General features: G+C 38.8%; 1 protein-coding gene and 1 long non-coding RNA gene across 2 annotated transcripts in view; one reads left to right on the forward strand and one right to left on the reverse strand.

The window, feature by feature from the left end:
• LOC146003493 (uncharacterized) overlaps positions 1–23,690 on the forward strand; it is a 319,461-nt gene that overhangs the window by 74,763 nt on the left and 221,008 nt on the right. The window contains exon 2 of the long non-coding RNA XR_014443825.1: positions 22,457–22,511. This is a non-coding gene — a long non-coding RNA (uncharacterized LOC146003493). The remainder of the gene's footprint in view (positions 1–22,456; positions 22,512–23,690) is intronic.
• Positions 1–23,690, reverse strand: part of LOC146003485 (glutamate-gated chloride channel-like) — a 126,934-nt gene that overhangs the window by 50,125 nt on the left and 53,119 nt on the right. The window lies entirely within an intron of this gene.

The following is a 23,690-nucleotide window of genomic DNA, read 5'->3' on the forward strand; positions in this document are numbered from 1 at the left end:
ACTACCCTTTACCTGACATTTATTAATTCTGAAAAGGCATTCGACTTATTAAGAAGAAAATTTATGTGGAAATCACTGAAACAACATGGTATCCCAAGGAAGATTCTGACACGTGTCAAAGACATGTATGATGGCTTCAAATGTCGGGTTATACACAAAAGCAAACTTACAGAACATATAGAAGTGATCTCTGGAGTACAAGGTTGTATTCTCTCGCCAACCATATTTTTATTGGTTTTGAATAGTGTGATGAGAAGAGTAACAGATGGAAGAAAAAGAGGTATCCAATGGGGTATAGCTGATAGGTTAGAGGACTTCGAATTTGCTGACGATATTTGCCTCCTAGGGCCAAAAATTCAAAGGCACGGATGCAAAACTAAAACAACTTGAAGAACAAGCAAGAAGAGCTGGATTATACTTCAATGTAAATAAAACAAAGGAGATGAGGTAAATAACAAAAATAAAGAAGGGCTAAAACTCTACAACATTGAGATAGAACAGGTCGACTCATTTGTATACCTGGGAAGTGTAGTCAAATAAATGGTGGAGCAGATAATGATGGTAATGATAAAAAAGGAAGTGGAAATGGATTTGACATACTCTTCGGAAATCTGCATTAGACTGGAATCCTCGGGGAAACCGAAGAAGTGGCCGACCTGTAAAAAATCAAACAATTCAAGAAGAAGCCTTGGAAATGGGAAAATCATGGAATGAAATGAAGAAGATGGCTGTCAACAGGACAAGATGAAGAAGTTTCGCAGATGCCCTATGCTCCAAAAGGAGCAACAGGAATTAAGTCAAGTAAGTCATTAGTCTATCTCTTTAGGATAAACATGTTGAACTTAGGAAAGCATGTGCATTACTGAGCCAAGTACAAGACTATGAGGCTGAATATTTAAGATTGTCTGCATGTGTACGGATTGTGATTTTTTCTCCACAGAAAACATACCAATATAAAAATGGAAACAAGCAAGATTTTTTTGTTTCCACTGCAACATTTCATTTGACATAGTAAACTTTTGTCATTTCAAGAAAAGAAAGAAAGTGTTTTGGCAAGAATGCTACTGTGGACACCAGAGGTGTCTCGTGAACGCATGCGTCAATTGTGGGAAAAAGGAGAGCTTGCTCTGCGACGACATTAATGAGTATTTCTATATTCTAATTTCTTCATATAGGAGAAGTATTTGTTTTAAACGAGAGCGCTGAACTAAGCTTATATTACATTTCTTGGATCTGAAATGACGCATGCGTCAATTGTGGGAAAATAATTATTACTTTCTTTCACTTCAGATCCAAGAAATGTAATATAACCTTAGTTGAGCACTCTCGTGTAAAATAAATACTTCTACTATATGAAGAAATTAGAATGTAGAAATACTCATTAATGTCGTCGCAGAGCAAGCTGTCCTTTTTCCCACAATTGACGCATGCGTTCACGAGACGCCTCTGGTGTCCACAGTAGCATTCTTGCCAAAACACTTTCTTTCTTTTCTTGAAATGACAAAAGTTTACTATGTCAAATGAAATGTGGCAGTGGAAACAAAAAAAATCTTGCTTGTTTCCATTTTTATATTGGTATGTTTTTCTGTGGAGAAAAAATCACAATCCGTACACATGCAGACAATCTTAAATATTCAGCCTCATAGTCTTGTACTTGGCTCAGTAATGCACATGCTTTCCTAAGTTCAACATGTTTATCCTAAAGAGATAGACTAATGACTTACTTGACTTAATTCCTGTTGCTCCTTTTGGAGCATAGGGCATCTGCGAAACTTCTTCATCTTGTCCTGTTGACAGCCATCTTCTTCATTTCATTCCATGATTTTCCCATTTCCAAGGCTTCTTCTTGAATTGTTTGATTTTTTACAGGTCGGCCACTTCTTCGGTTTCCCCGAGGATTCCAGTCTAATGCAGATTTCCGAAGAGTATGTCAAATCCATTTCCACTTCGTAAATAAGCTAAAAGTGGCACAAGAAGCGAAGTAAAATAAAGCAAATCAATCAATCAATTTCATCATATCATCACTCATCCCATCTTCACAAATTAGCCAAAAAGTGGCACAAGAAGCGAAGTAAAATCAATCAATGAACAATAGTAAACGCAAGTTCTTTTTCAATGGAGCGGTACCTCGTGGAACGCATGAAGATTTACAGCGGATCATGTTGTGCCGTTTTGGCTGGTAACATAACCATTCAAATGGATCCAAGCTTCATCAGTGAATACAACGCAATCAAGAATTTTGATGCCATTTTCTTCGACGAGAGATGGAAATCATCTGCAGTACTTTAAGCATTTATCCTTATGAAGGTTTCGCAGTTCTTGTAGGGTAGTTTTCTTCACATCCCTAAGAGGCATTGGAAAGTGAAAAGACCGCTTGGGACGCAAGTTTCCTCAGGTTTTTGGTTGGCGATTATTACGAACGTGAGCGCACATTCCCCACTGCGGTAGAGGTTTGTGTTTTGTCACATGTGACATGCACTGCCGGTTTCTCGAAATCGACGCACTAGTCGTAAAACAGTTGCTTTGTGAGGTATAGAAGAAGGAGGGCATTTTCTTGGAAAAACCTCTTGCACATGTGTGTAAGAATGAGTGGTCAAATGCTCTTCAACAATGCACACACACCCTGCTACAATGAATTCGCACGCCATGCTGAATCAACCGAACACTGTAGCAATGAAGCGTAAGCGAAGAAAATCCAGGGGCAGCCTAGGTTTCTCTCAAGAGTCCAATTTCGGTACAAAATCACGATTTATGATTTTTCATGTAAATGTATAGGCAATACTTAGGCACCTATTGCGTGCGTCTGGTGACAAAATTTCGACCTGCTAGTGTTGCCAGCTACGGAGATATGTCCCAAAAATGGCACTTTTTCAATCAACCCATAAAATCGCCAGTCATAAATCCATCAAATGCTGCACATGATCATTATTGGTTGCAAAAGACAGATTGACATGGCATCAGTCATCAGACGTCTAATTATGACTCTCCGATAATTTATTACATAGTTTTCTCACTCGAAAGTGCATTTCTGGAAAAATTTTAACGCTGCCTTCCGCCAGTAATTAATTTATTTAATTTTCTGTATGGAATAAATTGATAATGTTAAGCATTGAAAAATATTTCCATGGATGAGGCTTTATAATGCAGCAAACTCGGTGTAAATATCTCTTACAGTTTTCATGATATAAATTTTCAAAGTTTGGGTTGCGCGACTTTTGAAAAACTCGGCATTTGAGATAGATACGGTCATGAGAATATTGTGTGTTAGCAGTAACTTTTATTAGTCTTAACTCTCTTAATTTATGTGAGCTGTTGTATTAATTAAGATATCAGCATTTCACAAGTGGTACTTGCAAGTTACTCTGATCGATTGCAAATGTTTCTATAACAGGATCATCTCTGCAACTTGAGGAGAAAATATTTCTATGGATAATTAGAAATGACAAGAGAAAATACTTTTATTTTTATCCCGCTCGCTACGGAATCATTGAAAGCAATTAGAGGTGTGCAGGATAGACATTTTTTGCTCGAGACAAAAATAGAGAAAATCCTGCTATTCAGGATGAGAAATGTGTGACATTTCGCGACAGTCTGGAAATTTTCTGGATGGGAGATGTTCAGGAATTCTCAACACTGAAAATCTTTAATTCTTTTACATTTCTGGAACGAAAACTGCCATTTCCAAGAACATTCATATGTTTATAGTGCAGAAAACTTCGAGAATTTAACACGTATAATACACGATCGTCTGAAATTCCCGCACTGTTTGGGTTTGGGTTTACGAAAGTTGGGAATTCATTTCCCGACGCCTGAATCATGATGGGACCCCCCCAAGTCCTGGTATCGACATTTTAGGATCCCGCACACCCTTAAAGTTGTACGTGCAGGGACGCAAAGTAAGAAGTGAAATTGTCAAGTGTTTCCGTATTAAAAGATGCACAGTATTTCATTTTTGAAGTGGAAACAAACATTCTCTCCTAAATAAACTATGATCTTTAATAGGGGCTCGGTAAACAGCTTTAATCTAACTTTCCCACAGTTCTATTACGGAACATGAAGTAATCATTTTGTCCTTGCGTGATTATGCCGCCAGGGAAATACAGCCTACATGAAATTACAGTTTGATGAAAGTCAATTGCATGGTGTCACTATGAATCCTTGTTGTTTGTCTCTCCACGAAACCAAATTCTTGCATCATCCTTCTAGGGATGATGTTATTCTCTCCATCTTAAAATATGTGTTACTTACATTACTAGCACAGAGATTATCATTAAATTTTCAAATTGAAATCGGTTCCTAGTATGCTGCATTGTGATCGATTTTCGAACTCGTCACGAAATTCCCGGGTTCGAGTTCCGGCCTGGGCATACTAGGTGTTCTTTGTGAGTGAGCCTTCATCAATTTCATCTAATCATCACTAATCCTCATCGTCAAGATTAGCCAAAAGTGACAGAAAAGCTACACTAATAACGAAAATAAAGTATATTCCTGATGTATCTAATTTTTGGTGCTTTCAGATGGATAAACATTGACCAAACATGTGACTAATGTGGAAGTCACAGTTTGTACTCAACTTATTGTGAAGATATTCCATTTGTCTACATGCGTCAAACATAAATTTCCTATTTTTTTTTTTTTTTTTTTTTAAATGTGCAATATGTCCGATATTGATATTGTTCAGATGTAAACTGTTTGTAGGGGGTGTCCCCCAAGCTTATGACGCACTCCCTTCCCTCTCTAAAAGGTCAAAATTATAGCTCAAATTCTTTTGGGCAAACAAAAATTTAAGAGCAGATTAATTGCAAATAAAAAAAAGAACATGTATATTTTATGCACAGGCCTTAATTGAGACTGAATCTACACCTTTACGAGGAATTCGAATCATCGCAATTGCTCCTCTTCAAACTGATCCTCTAAATTCAAATTCTCTAAATACAAATGCCCTAAAATAGGCAAATCCTTTTTACGTGCGTCTCGTATCATGATATTTTCTTTTGCAAAGTTAATATCATAAGAGTGTAAATACAGGTACTACGTTCGAATTTTGGACAAGTAGTGGATATTTGTGTGATTTTCTTCATAGTTTTATTAATCATGCATTCATTCCAGTCGTCCCTATTAATTTACATGTTAAAAAGCAACGTTAAATAACCAAAATCGACCAGTTGCCCCATTTTTGTGTGAAGAGATAGAGATGTGACAAACTGGAAAGAGTAAGTTTTAAATAATTTCTAATTTATATTTATCATCAGGTTTTTACTATTTTTGTACCCAATCAAAATATCCATAATGCACCTCTGTTTCGTTACCTCCCCTTCCTTTTCTGCGCACACACCCCTGAATCTAGATAACACTTGTCATTGCAACAGACTAAAATTTATGGTACTTCAGATTGGTTTGAGTCTTTCTTCTTTTTACAATGACTACATTTTAATGTGTATTTTCACAAATATATATTTTCAAAATGTGACAATATTAAAAAAAAAAAAACTTCAATGTTATTTTTAAATATTTTGTATTGAATAATTATATATTGTAGTGGCATTGTATTAGAAATGAGCGACGGTTGATGCAATCATAAATACTTTCTGATTTTTCGATTTTACTATTTACTTTATTTGACTGGAGCAAGCGTTGTAATTAACCGAAAACTTAATCGTGTATGTAAAAAACACAAGGAGAGGTACAATGAATGTTGAGAGCTTTCTTGTAGATTATTTATTTATTGTTTTGGATGTCGAAGTTAAGGCACAAGCCTTTCTTCCACTTAACCAACTTTACATTTTATAAATTGATTTTTATAGCTAACTGTTTGTGAAATATATAAAACTAAGAACATTAAGATACCAAAAAAAGAAAAACGCAAGAAAAAAATAAAAGAGAAAAAGATTAAGAAAGAAGTTCTGACCAACTCGTGGTTAAATTCTTTACAGTTCGAGCAAGGCATTCGCCTGGAACCACGACCCTCTTCGGCTGCATGCATACTCGGTTAAAATACGACTAATCGATTTTCGTTGCCTGGTTGAAGGACCGAGGCTTTCGGCGATAATTCTCCGTTCTCCCTGCGTTACTGGGAATACTGGCAGACAACGCCTATAAATAAAACCCAGGGCGTACATCTTTCCACTTTTTCTTTCGGTAGTAAATCATATGCAAGCTGGTCCAAAAGTCTGTCGGTATGTATAACAAACTGTCGTTCTTTTTTCAGTGCCAGTCACTGCATTGAACGCATACTTTAATGTAACGCTGTCGACTTTTAATCATGGAATCCTGGGTTCCGATCCCCGGTGGAGGCACATTGTACAGTGGATTGCACATTTGGATTCCAGTTTTAACTGTAGCCTCAGTCCTCAACCTATCTGAGCACGAAATTGACTTAAGACGAACTTATTGTTTACCGTCCTTCTCGTAGAATGCAACATAAATTAATGCTTCATGTCCTGACGTATTACATTATTTTATCTTATAATATGGCCTTTGTTCGGTCACATTGCCATGAAAGCAGAATGTGTGTGTTCTTTAAAATAAAATAAAAAAACCTGTGAAAAATAAAATTACTAGGAGAAAGGTAAGTTCAGAGAGTTCCTGGAATTATTATACATAATACTGGAACGCACACTTTCCTAATTTCACCACATCTCGATTATTCTGATTACGACTAAGTTATTATGCTGACAGTTTTGTACATATTGTATTACGTTGACGTTATCGGGCAAACGTTTTGTTAAACAAAAAACAAAAAAAGCTTAAAAACCAGCCTTCGTAGCAAAGTTCTTAGCGTAGCGTACTACAAAACCATACGTCGTAGGTTCGCTTCGTAGGTAAGGCAACGACATCCGTGTTTCTCAATCTATTCATAATTTCACCTTCGTTCTCGTCATCGCGATCAACTTAGATGGGTTGAAAAATTGCAAGTTGAAAATAGGTGACGTGTCTGTAGGTGTATTTTACGGCTAGCAATTATCTAGGACTGAATAGGAACGTTTTTATATTGCGACTCCTTGCGAGAGCGAAATTTCACGGGGAAAAGGAACGAATTTTAAACAGCACCTTTGCAAAACTAGGAGCTTATTTTCGGGGGAAGCCAAGTTGATCAATATCTAGAGTGCACAATGTTTATTAAATTCATACCATGGGGGGGGGGGAGTTAATAAGTCAAAGGGGGTATGGACACCTGTTTTGCGCTTGTTACACGGTAGAAACTGTTGAAACTGTAGCAATGGAATTTTGTGAACTGCAGAAGAAATTAAATTTCAGCATAAATGATGTCGGTTTGTTCGTGCGAGCAGGAATCTGTGATTTAGAAATGACTATACACCGTCTACAGTAAGAAGGAAGTTAATGTAAAGAAACGCATGTGACTTATGACATGTAGTTTCTCAGTTCATTCACATATATATTCATGTATAAATTCATAATATGAGGTCCAGCAGCTTAGTTGAGTGGTTTTATCGTTCGCTCTATAGTGCTAGGCGCAAGCTTATTGCGGAACAGATGTCATCGTTATTAACCAATAGAATTTCTCACAAGTCAGAATGCAAATTTTAGTAGATAAGAAAACCTACCACTAGGTTATCGCAAAATCTCGAATGATCTGACCGTATCGGCGCGGTAAAAAATTCTCGTCACGTGAAATACATCGGGACTCGTTATCGAAAATTTCGGGTTCGTGTCCTGGCATGAGTGTTCCTTTGTAGTATCTTCGTCAATTTTGTTATCCAGTGTTGCACTCTCGTTGGCCGAGCTCGTTGATAAGTCGATCGACTCACTATCGTGCTAATGAGGGTTGCGGGTTCGGGTCCTGGTCTATGCATGGGTGTTTCTTTTGTGACTGTCCCCTTTATTAATTTCGTCGATTTGTAATTCATCTTCGTCATCGCGATTTACCTGAAGAGGCAGAAAAGCGAGAAAAAAAATTGAAAAAACAAAAACGACACGCTTATTCGCTCAGGCAGACCACCAATTGCTTCCTAGCCTTCACCATAAAAGTTTCCTTGACACTGACGTAACGCACCCCGGGGGCTTCCTTAATTAGGACTAGGACTTTGAAAGCGTCAGTCGCTTAGAACATAGTTTAATATCACCACATTTCAAATACACACATCCATGTCAGCAGCTTGAAGCGAAAATCTGGAAACCGTTGACGTGTGACATGTTTACACTCCCCACTTCTTCGGTTTAGCAGGAAGTGACATTCAATATTTGGGCTGGTTGATTGGTCGATACCTCGGCCTGCGTACGAGGCTGTGGGGGACATTTCCTTCCTACGCTGTCTATAACATATGGGATATTCTAAAGAAATTCAAATGCTTAGACCAAATGAATGAAAGTGTTGAAGGACGCAGGTTCAATTCCCACGTCCAACCATCCCGATAGTGATTTTCGTAGTTTTTCTCATTCACTGAAAGAGAATGCTGGTGTGGTGCCTTCAATAAAGGTCACATGATTTTTCCTCTTTCCTAACCACTTTCCTTCGACGATCGTCTAATTTTCTCCCAGCGATTAACATAATGATAAACAATAATCAACGTTGATCAAATCAACCAACCGACCAGTAAATAAATATGTAATTGTCACTGGTAATCTTGAATTTGTATTGTTAAGTTGGTCACGTAAAATATGAAAAAATGTGACGTGAGTGAGCATTTGTTGTTACCTTCCCTATGGCACTTGTCTGCCTCTAATAGGTTAATTGCGACAATGATGATTTAGAGGGAATTGAGGACCCGACGCGCTCGGCAACAGAAGAATGGCATCGAGACGAAATGAGACTTGGAGTATGCGAAAATGTCTGTCCTATTCTCTTCTCATTCTCGTAAGTTTGTAACGTAAGCTTGTTGTAAGTCATGTGCCTCAACCGGATTTCGAACCCGGGATCCTTGATTACAAGACCGCTACGTTACCACTACATCATCAGGGAGGCATCTCTTCTCATTCTCGTCTCGAGCTACGAAGTACATGGCATAAGCAACATATACAGCGTGTCTCTGCACAAATTTTCGTAATGCATGAAAATCATTAAAGCAAACAAACTTTTCTTAACGTTTTTCTGTTAGGCGCTTCGTTTCGACGTTACAAACCCTTGAAAAACGGAATTTTATCCTTAATGTATGCAACCACATTGTACGGGTTCTCAGTTGCCACCAAGCAATTACGATACGCATAATACATGAGCTAATCAGTTAGCCACCCCATTGGTATGTGGGGCGTCAAGTCCAAGACAATAACGCTATGTAGATGCGTAAAATTATGGCTTTCAGTGCAAGTAATAAATTTATATTAATAATAAAAATTAATAAAACATTTTTAGTTTCCGTTATATTTTCAAGCTTGTTTTCTAAAGTATCTAAGCAGACGACAGACTCGGTCAGCAAGTGTCGTTTTGATTTCATAGAGATCTGTCTCGTTATTGACAAGTCTCGAAAGGGACTGTTGTCGATCTCGTCTCGAATTCGAGATAAGCCCGGGATTTCTCCCGTCTCGTTACCGTCCGTAGCCCGGATGCGTGTGGGTGGAAGGAGATAGATTGTAACAAAAGTTGTTTTGTTTGTATCGATGTCCGCAAATCTGTAAGCGCTTGTAAACATTGCTGGTTGACACGAAATATTTTCACTCCAACCACCCATATTTTGAACCGCCAGCCTCGGTTAGGTAACACAAGACCGTTATTAACATTTAGCTAAGGGCGAGAGCAAACAAGCTGTGATGACGTCAGCTGATGGATCCATTTAGCTTTCCGCTGACGGTAAACACAAGATCCGTTGGAGAAGCTTCCTTCCGATGAAATGGCACTTAGGTCCCTTACCATCTAAAGTCGAGTGTGCTTCAAATGCCATCTATTGGTAAATCCAGGAACTGCAGAGCGATTATGAAAATGTTGTTGATCATTCGATAATCAGATATTTAAAAAATGCACGAAATTGTGTTTGAAGGAGACAGCGAAGAAGCACACTTAATTTTAAGATATAAAGTCTTGACGTTCCTGTTCCGTCTTAGAGAGTGTAGTTTCAAGAAGAAAAGAATCGCGTGCGAAGACAAAAGAAGAAAACACGAGAAAATAACGTAAAAAAAAAAAGCCGACAGCTTGAAAAATGAAGAGAAATTAACACACACAACTTCATTACGGAAAGGAGAAATTAATCAAACTAACAATGGAGAGAACACAATAGCGAAAACAAGAAAAGGGAAGAATAAGTTGCAATTAAGATGTGAATTCGGTGTCGAGTTGTTCCTGTTTTACCAGAATACTTTTATACAAAATCGCTATCGTTGGTTTAGGTGGATTTTACATAAGTATTTTTCTGTAACTTGTGAAGAACATATTTTATTAGTTTTTAATAATAACATACGCATAAATTAAGTAGTTTGTTGCGTTTATTATATTTCTACTTCCATTGGTACGAAAGTATCCGCATGATCATTTTTTTTGTTTAGTTTTTCGATATCAAGAACGTATTTCCCTAGTTTTATGATTTATAATATTTCTTTAAGTCTTGAGTTTTTATAGGTTTGGTGTCTGAATATGCCCTTTAAGATTTTCTGTATAATAGAATTATGAGGTTGTATTTTCATTTAGCGCCTCTGTTCTGTTACTTTTGGATAATTGCGACGACGAGGGTGGGTTATGATTAGATGAAGTTGATGAAACGACACTCGCAAGATTTGAATTCGGGAACCTCGTGGCAAGATCGAAAGTCAACCGCTTAACGCACTCGGTCAACGAGCCGGCGTGGGATTTTTGTAATTTTTCTTGTGTTACCTGCCTATGTTGACTTAGCAGAGACACGCGCGCCCGCATACATACACACACGAAGAAAGAACTATTGTAGTTATTGGAGGCCTTTTTGAAATATAAAGCTTGTCGGATGTTTTGGTAACTTTGTGCTTGAAATTAAATTGGATTAATGTAGTGGATAGTGTCGATGCTAAATTAGGCTAAAATTGACTGGCCTTCGCACCCCCCCCCCCCGTCAGATTTAGAAGCAAATGTGTTTTGTCGCTTCAAAATTTTGCAACTGAGCTTCGAAATTAGACGATGAACTTTCTCAAGGAGGAGCTCAAGTTTTTAAGTGAATAAGTGCTGCTAATGAATATTAATGTTCTTCTTGTGAGTTTCTGTTTATTTCTTGTAATATTTTTGAATGTCAACTTTATTGCAACAAACGGTGAAGTCGCATAGTCTAAGACCCCCTGGAGTAATTTTTGTGGGAACTCACGATTTGGTGTTGTTTGGTATATATTTAACAACAAATGAACACTTTAATATTCAATTCCTCTTACTTATGGCAAACTGTTATACATGCAATGAATGTCTGGAAATAATGACACATTTTGTAAAACATTGTGGATGTGATGTGGAAGGCTTGCAGAATGATGGAAGCTGGTTCTTAAAGTTGCTATTTATGGATCGATACTCGTATTAGAAAGAACGCAGCATCCAGGCACTTGGCATTCAACAGCTTCTGTAGCTGTTGCTAGGCATCCAACAAAGTAGCATTCACAGACTTGTTTAAAGTTTACTTCTAATGTAAAGACAATTTGACCATCTGGTGCTGCGTGCCCAAGTTTAAGGAAAGGATTAAAGTTATTATTCAAGCGCCATCGCTATTTTGAAATTGAAGGAAAAGAGTAGAGAATAGATGTAGAGGAGTTCAAGTTGACATAGGAGGATGAAGCTGATGGGGTGTACGGACGTTTGCAAGTGTATTAGTTGTTACTTTCATTTTCTCTAACTTGTAGTGCATTTGTAAATGATTTTGCAGACTTTGTCTTGGGCTTTTCCCTTCAATTTTTGAACCCTACTTTTTATAAAACAAAGCGAATGAACATGGTGAAATCGATGTTCAATTGCGTAGTTACATTTGCCACAGGCTATATATTTGACATCCAGCGTGTGCATGTATCTGTGTGTGCCAATCTAAATGTTAATGATCAATTTCTCGCAGACAAGTAATTTTTATGTAACCCTTACCTGTCAATCTTCCCCGACCTTTTCTATGAAAACATGTTGACGTCACCTCTGCCCACAGAAATAGAAACCAATCATTGTGTTTGATAAATAAACACATGATATTCTACGTACATCAGTGCACTGTAAATGAACTCCTTGACTCCAACAGCAGGCGGAAAACTTTTGTATTCATAGCCTTGTAATCAAGAGTGTGTTGGTTCGAATCACATTCAGTGATTCTCATCTAACTTTAAATGTGGACCCTGTCCAGATTAGCCTGTCTGTGCACAAAGTGGACTTTGAAAGCATTTTTGTCTATGTATACTGCCGACTGCATTGTCGAATAAGTTGTGATAGACAATTTGTACACGTATATTTACTCTCCAAAGAACATTTTTTTCTGTTGATCTTCACGTAGAAGAATAAACTATAAATTCTGTGACATGAGGAGTGACGGCGCCAGAGAGGACTGAAGGGGCAGTCGACTTTTCCGTCCTCTACTCTCTCCCAGCGAAGAAGAAAAAACACACAAATACTTTTTAGCGCAATTTTTGTATGGTATTTAGGTGCATTCAAAATGCAATTACCCTTTAGAAAACATCCCCTCTGCCTCCCCACTCACTTTTTTCTGACGACGTCACTGTCCACAAATTATAAGCGATTATGATACATAAAGACCCTCTCCAGCTGACTTCATGTAATACATAGGCCCTTAACAAATGCTTTGCTTGTGTGTTTAGCAAAGGTGTACACAACTAAACTAATTGCCTTGCAGTAACAACGGACCGATTGTTGGCAAATCATCCTTACCGTCATTTACTAGCAGGAACTCAGTTCTGGTCAGGAGAGACGTGCGACCTGTCAAACAGCAAGCAATGCTTTTATCAGTGTCTGTGTCCATTCACATGAAATTTCCTCATCCGAATCAACCTCAGATTTCAGGTCTCTACGGGCTTATTACGCTGTGAATGATAAATTGACGATTGGAATTGACATATGCAAATAATTCGATTGAATGTTGGTAATTATCGATTTCCGTTGCGGAGAGGCGCGAAAAATGACACGCGGGAAGTTTAATAGTACAAAAAAAGGAGAGAGAGAGAAAACAAAACGAATGAACACGATTTTTTTTTATTCAGGCTCTTTCCTAGATACCAAACAAGTTGGAATTCCGTTTAATGCACCTGATTCACGACCATTTCATATTGCGTGATTTATTGATATCTCGAAAGATATACTGAACATTTGAGGCTACTTTTTTGTTCTGCTAAGTAGGTCAATTGTTCTTTTAGTAGTTTCAAATATATAATACGGGCACAACCCTTAGCTTAGTTATGCTCAAGAAAGGGGCTGGCAAAGAAATGAAAATGTAAATCATTAAAGAAAGCCGAAGAAGACAAAGTAATCCTCAGTTGCTGAAACAATGAGATACGTTAAGATTTGCACCGCAAATATGAAAACATAACAGATGCAACTGAACGAGAAGAAAATCTGAGATCGGATCGTAGAGAAATTAAATAGAACTGAAGGAGCATGAAGAAAGGTAAAAGGGAAGAAGAATAATGGGGAGAAAAATATCAGGAAAGAGAGTGCATCTAAAGGGAAAGTAGCAGGAAAGCGCAACAGTAGAGAAGAAAAATAAGATTTAAGTAATAACGTAATGTAAGGAACAAAGTATAGAAGGAAGAAAGATGAGTGAAGGAATGCAGGGTTATCACTGATGTGGAAACCTGGGAAGTTACGTAGGAGTGAAAAGGTAACGGAAAAGTCAGGGGATTCTGTACATACTTCCAAAAAGTCAGGGAAAGTAAGTAATTTTTGTTCTTACAATTTTGGAAAGAGAACACATTTTACATATCTTTTTTGGGGAGTATTTCGTATAAAACATTATTTTATAATTCGTCACTTATTTTCGTCTAAGTTGAAGACACTACACTGATATCACTGTAGAGTTCACTGGAAAGTTAATTAAAAGTACCTGAGAAAAACGAAGGAAGTTGGTTTTGCAAAATGAGTTGGAAACCTGGAAGATGCCGCAGCTAAAGGAAAAGTAGAAGCGTGAGAATAGTAATGGGAATGTAAAAATAGCACGGACAGAAACTGGAGCAAAAATGCCGTGAAAGGGGAACATAACAAGAAAAGAACAGCGAAGCGGAAAGAAAAAAAACAAGAAAAGAAAGGCGAGAATAAGTAATGCGAACTTCAGAATAAAAGAAAGGAAGACCGTAAGAGGAATAAAGCGTGCTTTTTAAAATAAATCACCTAACGGCAGTTTTCCAGCAAGCGTATAAAGTAGAACCGCCGTAGAAGCTCCTAAGGTTAAGATGTTCCTGGAACGAAATCGTTCAATCGGCAGCTGAGGAGCGTAGTAGGATCCAGCCGGCCTTCCTTGCCAGAGAGGAGGAAATTGGCCCATTGTTAGGGATCACGTTCTTTCCTTATTTAACGACTTTACGGAGCGATTTCGGATCTCGTGCTTCCCGTATCGATTCCCCTGACGTCGCATGCCTGCTTTAAAAAATTTGTAACGCCAGGTGAGAGCGTGGAAGGGGGAGCAGGTTTACGATTTCCTTTTCCCTTTTGTTTGCCCGAGGAGGAACTTGCCCTTGTTTCTACGGCGATCGTAAAAAGGGGCGAATTCTTAGAGTTCTGTGGCTCCTAACCTGGATTCTGTTTGCTGTTTTTGTTAATAATACAATCACTTTATGCAAAGCACGCTAGTGCTCAGTGTGAACAGCGTGATCTCCATTTTGTACCTCGTTTTCGGTGTAATTCAGTAAGTTTTAAGGCACTAATGAGTCTGCGACAATCAGAAGTTCTTGATAAACCAGGAACTATTAATTTCTTTTATTTTTCTTATTTTTGTTTTGTATCTTTACGCCAATTGAGACGATGAGGCAATCAGATGAAACTGATGAAGGGACACTCGAAAAGGAACATCCATGGCCACGCCAGAACTCGAACCTAGAACCGTTAGTGACGAGATCGTGAATCCAGCACTCGGCCACCGAGGCAGGTGCGTAAGGTAATGGTCGATGGACGCCTGACACGAAGATGATAAGGAGTTTGTATTTATAGCATGTTATTTATATGTTGTCATGGTAACAATGTACGTGAATATGTTTCGGACATTAAAGTTCTGTTATATTTTCGAACCTACGTATTTCGTATGTCTTGTGTAAGGTTATACAGTAATGCTAGTGTATTCGCGTAGAAATTACACAAGGTTATACAGTGGCTTGATACAGAGCGTAGCAGACAGATGGAAGTTATTGCGCTCTCAAATATTAAAACAATTTTTTCAGTCGTTTGTATGTATCTGTAATATTAAGTAAATATTTTGGTATTAAAGCTGTGTAGCGAACGCTATTGTAACTTGCAACTCGAAAATAGTTACACCGATGCTACATTTTATAGGGTGTGGCAACTGAACCTGACAGTTTTCATTTACAAAACAAAACTGTTCCGTGCAACGAAGTCAATTTAATACATGTTGTACTACATCTCAAATCATTTTACGAAAATAACATGAGTGGCAGTTTCATTCAGTTTTTTTTTTTTTTGACAAGGACAGTTATTTTTTTGAATGACTCCCCAAAACAAGGGCCCGAACTCGTTCCATGTTCTCGGGAGTGCGAGTCTTACCATGTCCACCAGGTGTTCTTGTCCTTGCTGATGCCATCTCCTTGAAGTTCTTTACCCACACTAAAATGGTATTCCGACTGGGAACATGCAGATTACGGTGAATGTTAAAGTGCCAACGGAAGGCACGCTGCGTTGCCACTACACATTATGTTGTGCCGACCACTACTCCATACTGACTGTCATGCTTTGAGATAACGAACAGCTGAATGTCGTTACTTCGCACAACTTCCGTTCAGTGTTGATTTAAAAACAGTCAGATTTAGTTGCCGCGCCTCACAGGTGTGCTATTAAAAAAATGAACTGCTCTTCTCAAGAAACTGCATGAAACTGCCACTTATGTTATTTTCCTAAAATGCTTTGAGATGTAGTACAGCATTCATTAAATTGACATCTATGCACGAATGAGTTTTGTTTTTATTTATAATTAAAACCGCCAGGTTCAGTTGTCACACCCTGTTTTTATGATAGACAAAATTCCAATGAATTTATTTTAATATATTAGTTTAAGAATTCAAAAGAACAACTTAAAAATAAGATCCTGCTAGTGAAGAATGAAAAGTTTGCGAGTGTCGAGACACTGGATATTGGAATCACTGCCAATATGATATTTGCAGTGTTTGTTTGATGTTTGTATGTAGCCTTACCAATGTCATAGTGGTAACGTCGTCACCTTGTAATCAACGGGTCCCGGTTTCGATACCCGTTGTAGGCATATAGTAGTTCGGATCTCACTTTAACTCCAGACCCGATTAGCCTACTTGTGCATAAAGTGGACTTAAGGGCATGAGGAACAGTTCTCGCAAGGCTCTTCCCTTCGTGGTAGTTCGGAGCACTGTTGCTGACTTAGCTCTTTTGGAGCCAGATATGGGCCTTTCGTGGACTCGTTGCACTCGTTTGGCTGTTAACTGGGGCGCCTGCCCCCCTCCCCCACTATGATGACATCACTGCCTCCGGCCCACATAGACCAACTTTTACCACGAGTATACATTTTGCACGTGACGTGATATTCTTATATTGTCTGCGTCGCCCCATCCCCCTCTTACCTCCCCAGCTACTTTTTACAGCGCCGCCGTGGCTGACGTGAAGATGACTGTAATATTGTTATCCGCGAGCCCTTTATTTTCGATTTTCATACGACCATCGGTGGATTATTGAAATGGGTGATGCGCCGGATCTAGACGATGAAAACTAAGCATAAATTGCCATCAAAGTTAACGGTAATAGCAGCCCCCAACCCCTTTGACACCTAAAATTACCTTAGGAGGCACTTTATTCAGCCTTCGTAAATCTAGTTCCTTGAAAGTCAACGTTAGCTCTATAGGTGAAATTTAGCTCTTTTATGCGCATCAGGTTTGGCAACACTGCCAAGATGGCCGTAGGAGGCAAGGAGAGATGTATTACGCTTATGGGAGCATTATCTCATTTGTTATCTTGGGAATATCAAACATCCAATGGCATAGAAAAGTACATAAACGGAAAAAGGACACGTTGAACAATTTCTTGGTAGTCGGAAAAGTTGAAACTCCCATTTGATTAGCCGTAACTTGAAGTCGATTCTTCATAAGGAATACATGGGATTCTGTAAATTCTTATTCATCATATTTTTCAAACATCGTGCCTACAAACATCGTGGCTAGCTTAATGAAAAGCAACATGGAGATAAATTCATAGTCTCTTGTCCAGTTCAAGTTTTTTAGTAACGGTGCCCATTCCGACGATTTTGAAATAAATGCACAACTGATGCGAAACTGTCATTCTTCCCTTCTAAACAAAATTTCAAATTCAATTTAATTTAAACTCCTGCTCTTGCTTTGTCTTGATTTTCATTCTTATTTGTGAGGGTCCTCTACAATTCCAGCTTTCATCATATTCTTTGTAAATTCTAAGTTTTTCTAATATTTTACAACTTTTATCGTTGTATGTTCTTGATGTATTGTTGATAAAGAAAGGTATTTGCCCTGGCAGCTATAGTTTAAACAGCTGAAGTTAGTTTATTGTTTCAGACAAACTGACAGTTTTTTCCTTAAAGGAACAAGTAGATAAACTACCGTATTAATGAAAATCCATTAATCACAAATTACGATATAAGAACATTGTTTATTCATGTTATTTTGATTGCATTTCTCTTTTCATTTCTGCGGATGGCTCAGAAAACCAAATTTTTGATTACGTTCCTTTCCAATTCACGTTTGGAAAATCTCTCTCTTCCTTGTATGCCAGGTCGTAAATATTTTACAAGGGACAACCATCATCGAAATGCGCCTGAGCCCACGATCCCATACGTGTACGGTTCACGCGTAAGCTCAAACGTGTCCTCTCATGGCGTCGCACCTAACGAGTACGGCTATCTGTAATCTTCCAGTGTCGTGCAATTACACATGGGATTTACCATCTTTTATTTACGAGCCCACTCTGAATTTCTGCGGAGGTAAAGCTGACACGAAAGCAGCCTTTTTTTCTTACCTGTCTACAATCCTCACTCACATGTACACAGATCAATCAAACAGACACGAACAGTGCAAATAGATTGAGAATTTTTTATAATTACAGAAACTTGCTTTTGAAAAGGATACATTTAAAAATCTAAACCGAGAACTGAAAATTCTAGAGATGGAAAAGTTTTGGGGAAAGAGTGGTGGAGGGAGCTGGATCAGTGTGTCTGCAGCTGGAAATTCCCGTAATTAGATTGGATTTACTCTTCCCTGATGAAACAAAAAGCTTAAACTCCAGTTCAGATAACTTCGAGAATATGTGCAAAATACGTTTCACCTTGGACTACATCTTTAAATAAAATTTAGGAAGACATAAACCCTATGATGTGTTTATATTTGTCTAAATTTTATTTAGTGATGTAGAGGAAGCTTAAACGTATTTATTAATTTTCTTGAAATTATCTGAGATGGAGATGAGGATTCCTGGCTTTGCGTGCCAGTATTAACGTCCGGGAGTGTAGTGCGGTGAGACATAACTTTGCTCTTACCGCGAAATACTTACTCTACAAGTAAGTGAGTCAACGGAAGAACCAATCACATAGCGTCTGATCAACCGAAAGCTAAAGCTGATTGGGTGCTTGAGTCACGTGAAACATTTTGGTGGGAATTGATCGCATTTATATCTCCCGAAATGTTATTGTGAAATCTGAATGAATACCCGTAAACGTGAAAATTCTGCGGCAAAAGAGAACTTTACTATGACAACGGAACTTTCACAAAGCTTCTGCATCGTAATTGATGTTCACTTATTTCTGAGGTCAACAGAAAATATTTTTCATAGTAGATGCGGTTATTGATAAAATAGCATTCCTTATTCTTCTTTCGAGCTAAAATTTTCCTATTCCGTGCTTGGAATTGCTTTCCTACATTTATGCTGTAATATTTAAACTGACGACGACGTAAATGTACTCTCATTGTAGAAGCTAGTTTCATATCTTTTAAATGGAAGAAGATATCAAAAATAAACCTTCATGTCATTTCGTGTTGGTAACTCGGAACTAAAGAAAAGGGAATATTTTGTCGAACGTCTGTTCTCACCTTTTTATTAGATGATTGCACTTTAGAGGACAAGGTATTATACATTTTATACGCACACCTATATTAACTCCGAGACAGGCAGATGAAGAATGCAACATCGGAATTATTAAATAATGCAGTTTCCAATGTTTCGAAGTAACATCAACATTTGACATTTTTGAATCGTGAAAGGAACGAATTTTGTTGCTTTGACAGAATAACATGTAATCTTATGCCACGAAAAATGCAATAAACTCTGAAGACGAGAATGTTACCTATAGTAATAATAAAATTCCTATTTTTTACTTGTAACTGGTGCGTGGGTATTCCTGCAGGAAAATACGTGGTGGTAAATTCCAAATGCTTTGTAAATTAAAGTGAGACAAAATGGTATATACAGGGTGTTGCAAAATACCTGTTACAACGCTTGGGAGGTGATTCGACATGTAAAAACAAGGAAAAAATGCCATGTGAAAAAATGTCGAAATCGGCACCGTTTTCGAGTGACAGGCGTGCGAAAATCGCCTCACACTATGTGTAAAGCACAATAACTCAAGAAGGAAGAAAGATATCAATGTCGGATTAAAAGAATACAAAGAAAGTCGTGCCTGACGAATACAATGGTGCATCAATTGAGGCCCAGTGTAAATTGCGCAAGGGGACTCTCAAACAAAGTGGAGAATCCCCTGATGGAAAATACAGGAAATTTACTACTATCTGCTACATAATGTTGAGATCGGAATGTAGGCAGTAAAAAATGACGACGTATGTCCACATGTCTCACTACTGCTGGGACACCGTCCCACACTCGGGAAATAGGAAATTCACTCGAAAATGACGCTATGCCATCAAATTACGCTCAGATTGATTTCAACTAATTGATACAGAAAGCCCCACTAGAGGCGCTGTGAGTGTAGGTCACCTGTTACGTATTAGTGTTGGTGGATACTACGTAGAGAGTGTAGTCGACCGTTGTTTTTCCTGTCTGTTCTGCGTCTCGCAGCGTGGAGTTTAGTCTGGCGTGTGTGTATGGATGAATTGCGCCAAGGAATATTGTACGTAGAGTACGTATTTCCGTGTTCTTTCTCGGTTTGCAACAACTGCGTGGACACCTGTGTGACATTACGTGGGTGCTAATCACGGTAGTTGTGATCCGTCACTCGGAGGGACAGTGCCCCTGTTGCTGGGCAGTTCTCGAACAGGACAATGGTGGAGTATTCTACCCACTAACTTGCTGATATGCATCTCGTTTATGGGTAGGCAAACCGAAACAGCCGTGAAGCACGGCGTTCGTATCACGAACGTTTTCCCAATAGGCGGTTACCAGAACATGCACTCTTTCAAAGACTTGATGCTCGACTGCGTGAAACTGGATCTCTACTAGCCCGTAGGTGGGATTGTGGAAGACCCCGCACTGTGCAATTTGAAGAGGACGTGTTGGACGCGATACGAGTCCGTCCTGACACCAGCACACGTGTCATTGCTCGTACTCAACAAACCCACCATAGCAATGTGTTCCGCGTTCTTCAAGAGGAGGGGTTGCACCCATAAAAAATTGCATAAGGTGCACTACATACTGCCCACGTACTTTTCTCTACGCTTGGATTTCTGCCAATGGTACGTGCAACAAACTCTTGCCATTCCAGATTTCCCAACAAGAGTTTTGTGGACCGATGAGGCAATATTCACCAGGGACGGCATGTTCAATAGCCACAACAGCCACGTCTGGGATATGGACAATCCGCATGCAATCATTGTGCGCCATCATCAACATAGGTTCGCAGTGAATGTGTGGTGTGGCGTAGTAGGTGACCACTTGATAGGCCCGTACATTTTGCCCTCTACTTTGTGTGGTGGGAATTATCGGTTGTTTCTACATGACGTATTGCCTGAACTTTTGGAAAACGTGCCACTGGCAGGTAGACAACGTATCTGGTTTCAACACGACGGCGCCCCCGCACGTTTCGACCGGGGAGCCAGGGCCTTACTCAACGGTATTTTCGGCGAACGTTGGATTGGCAGGGGTGGACCTTTACAGTAGCCACCTCGTTCCCCCGACCTCACACCACTGGATTTCTTTGTGTGGGGAGAAATGAAAAGGCTCGTGTATGAAACCCCCGTGGAAAGTGCTGAGGATCTCGTTGCTCGTGTTAGTGCCGATGCTGGGACAATTGTTGACATGAAAGAGGAATTTGCGCGTACCAGACAATCAGTGCTTCGCCGATGTCATCTTTGTCTTCAAGTCAATGGCGGACATTTTCAACAAAGTCTCTGAGTATACCGGTGTTTGTGAGCCCCTATCAGCACCGCATAGTGTCCTTTAGGAAAGGTGCGAGTGAAGATGCTGGATATCGCTGTACTTCATACCGTCGATCTGCATGTGCAGAGGCTGTGCGCTTCTCAGTGGAATCCCTTCCAGATGTGCTGTGCCTGGAAATGTTACATGCCATTGTGTGCGTTTTCTCGCCATTCTCCGTCTTCATTCCTTCGAGGATTATCCACTTTCTTTGGAGAGCTCTCTTGTAGTATACGTATGTACAGCCTGACGACATGCGGCCATTGTTTAACTTTCGTTTTTCGTACTGCAAAGTAGTGTGTCAACATTAAGGGATTGAAAACGTTTTTTTATGATTTTCCCGTATTTTTTTCCATTTGGGATGGTGTCCCAGAAGTAGTGAGACATGTGGACATACGTCGCCATATTTTACTGGCTACATTCCGATCTCAACATTATGTAGAAGATAGTAGTAAATTTCTTGTATTTTCCATCAGGGGATTCTCCACTTTGTTTGAGAGTCCCCTTGCTCAATTTACACTGGGCCTCAATTGATGCACCATTGTATTCGCCACGTACGATTTTGTTTGTATTATTTTATTCCGACATTCATATCTTTCTTCCTTCTTGAGTTATTGTGCCATAAACATGGTGTGAGGCGATTTTCGCACGCCTGTCACTCGAAAACGGTGCCGATTTCGACATTTTTTCACATGGCATTTTTTCCTTGTTTTTACTTGTCGAATCACCTCCCAAGCGTTGTAACAGGTATTTTGCAACACCCTGTATATTTGTGCTCACAGCTCTTTGATGAGATTAACAAGTTACGCGGGACGCCCGAGAAACTGCAGTTTTGAAAGTTGACGAGGCTCTGGCGCATATATCCACAGCAAGTATAATCCTCTGTGAGGTTTGTGGCGTGCTATCTCCATGCGTGCCCCTTCATTTATTTCATCTAATCACCATTCATCCCCATCGTCCGCCACGAATAGTCAAAATTGGTAGAAAAGCTACTAAAATTACACAAATACTTAAATTTAGCTTTAAAACTAAATATACTTTTTTTTGTACTTACAGGTAGCACCTCGTAATTTTCGCATCAGAAAGGTGTGTCATGCTCATTACTTAAATGGTAAGTTACAAAATTCTATTACTTATCAAATCTTGAGGATTTTTTTATAGTTTTATCTAACGTATACATCCTCTAATTAAGCATTTTGTTAATCTAAAACGAGTGTTTAGAAGGAGTCAAAATTAAGAGAGAAAGGCGATGGATTGTTAAGGATTACAAAGGTCGGATTTTGTTAATAATGAGACAATATTTATGCAAGACTTTTGTCCAATAATGATAATATTTTTTCTCGGATTTGTTAGCCAACAAACTGGGCGTTTTGACTTTATGTTAAGTGTTGACTGAGTCTATCAGGTAAAATTTTTAGCCATCGAATTTGTGGAGTTATATAAATGTTCCTACGGCAGTCACGGCTTTCATTCATCCTGTTTCTTCTGCAACCCACCTTACAGCGAGGCGAGTTTGGTTGCATCGAGCTAGGCGTTTGTGTCATTTCCTACTTGAAAGTTTCACTTGATAACGGGAAATTGGGTTTCACTCGTGTCTCGATATATCAAAGTCATATTGGCAAATAAACACGAAAGTGGGAAAACTTTCGTAGGGCAACGACGTTTTACCGATCGAGATCTAACTTTGGGTGATGTAAGCTGCCTAACACAAACGCGTTTTCATGACGGATATGAACTGACAGCTAGAAGTTCTCGCATTAATGACTAAACACCGAAAATGTGGGCCTCCATGTGGATTCCAACCCGAGACCGCTCTCTCCAAATGTTACCTGTGGACCGTTTATAGACGTTCCATGGCTTGATTTTCGGAAACGTTTGTCTTCTCGTTTCTGGAAGTTAATAATTACATTTTTTTCTTGATAACGTGAACTCACCACCAAGTATTACTTAGCATAGCAATGTTTACTTCTATCAAGACACCTGCGAATAAGATAATTAAAAATTTTACCAGTTATAATCAGAATTGGCAATTTGGACCAGCTTTTTTTAAAAATAAACAACCTGGGTGTTTTTTTAGAAACACCGGGCAAATTCGGTTTTCTTGTTTTTTCCACACAATTCATGTGTAGAATTATTCTACTGAAATATAATCTTTCTCCCTTAAAGTAACCTATCAGTACATTGAAATTTTGTTATGCTTTAGTTATTTTTTCTTTAAATTTTTAATATTTAAATTCCATTTACCACGTTTATAGCTTATAAATACGTGAAGTATTCTTTTGCTGTTTGT

This window comes from Lepisma saccharinum, chromosome 1, assembly GCF_977018435.1.
Source record: "Lepisma saccharinum chromosome 1, izLepSacc3.1, whole genome shotgun sequence".
In the NCBI taxonomy this organism is placed as follows: domain Eukaryota; kingdom Metazoa; phylum Arthropoda; class Insecta; order Zygentoma; family Lepismatidae; genus Lepisma; species Lepisma saccharinum.